Consider the following 1,428-nt stretch of genomic DNA (forward strand, 5'->3'; position numbering starts at 1 on the left):
TTGTCCAGAAGGGAAGTCCAGGTCAGGATGTGAGCTCTTGTCCAGAAGGGAAGTCCAGGGCAGGATGGGAGCCCTCTCTGGTCCAGATGGGAAGTGCAGGCAGGATGGGAGCTGGGGGCCAGTCTCTAAGTACCAGGAAGTGGCTGGGGTCTCCAGCAGATGGCCATGGGCTGCCAGGGGGCTTGGAGAAGGGGATCCTTCCCGGTGGGGCTAGAAGGGGACCTGTCCGGTGGCCAGAACCTGGGGCCAAGTTGGGCAGGTCTTCCCAGGAGTGGCTGGTGCCCAGGGATGGGGTCTGGGTTGGGCCCAGATACTCATCTCTGGTCCAGAAGGGAAGTGGGGGGGGCAGGATGGGAGCTGGGGGCCGGTCTCTAAGTCTCAGGAAGTGGCTGGGGTCTCAGGCAGATGGGCATGGGGGCAGGGCATGGAGATTGCAGGGGCAGCCGGTGGGGGGGGGCTTGGAGAAGGGGATCCTTCCCGGTGGGGCTAGAAGGGAACCTGCCTGGTGGCCAGAACCTGGGGCCAAGATGGGCAGGTCTTCCAGGAGTTGCTGGTGCCAGGGATGGGGTCCAGGCTGGGCCCGGGTACTCACCTCTGGTTCAGTGCCTGTTGTTTTCTAATGAGAGATAGGAAAGGTGTGGGTTCAGATGGATCTTGGAGGAGTTGGGAGAGGAGAAACCATATTAGAATATATTGTATGAAAAAAATCTATTTTTAATGAGAGAAAAATAGAAATAAAAAAAAAGATCGGACCCAGTAATTCCACTCCTAGATTCTACCTAAGAAAAATGACAGCTCTACATGGAAGACTAATGTATACACATCTATAGCAATGTTATTGGTAATAGCTGAATTAAGAATAATTCAAATCTCCATCAAATGGCGAATGGATGAGGTTTATCTGTACAACTAGAATGCTCCTTGGCCATGCAAAGGAGCGAGCTACTGGTACTAACCAGGATGGGTCTAAAAGCATGCTAAGTGAAAAAGAAAAGCGGGTGAAAGAGGCCATAGGTGGTAGAATAAATATGAAATGTCTAGAAAAGACAACTTTATAGAGATAGAAAAGACATTTATTGCTTGTGGCTAAGGGGGACATAAAAATGCTAGCTGTAGGGGGCTAGAGAGATGGCTCAGAGGTTAAGAGCACTGACAGCTCTTCCAGAGGCCCTGAGTTCAATTCCCAGCAACCACATGGTGGCTCACAACCATCTGTAATGAGATCTGGTGCCCTCTTCTGGCCTGCAGTCATACATGTTGTATAATAAATAAATAAATCTTAAAAAAAAAAAATGCTAGCTGTAAACAGGCTCCAGGTAACTTTCTAGTAACAGGAATGTTCTAAATGCTGAACTGTGGTATAACCTTATACAGTTTTCTTTTTAAAAATCATTTTTTGAATTTTATGTGTGTGGGTGTTTTTGTCTG

The sequence above is a fragment of the Peromyscus leucopus genome, chromosome 8b (genome assembly GCF_004664715.2).
Source record: "Peromyscus leucopus breed LL Stock chromosome 8b, UCI_PerLeu_2.1, whole genome shotgun sequence".
Taxonomy (NCBI): domain Eukaryota; kingdom Metazoa; phylum Chordata; class Mammalia; order Rodentia; family Cricetidae; genus Peromyscus; species Peromyscus leucopus.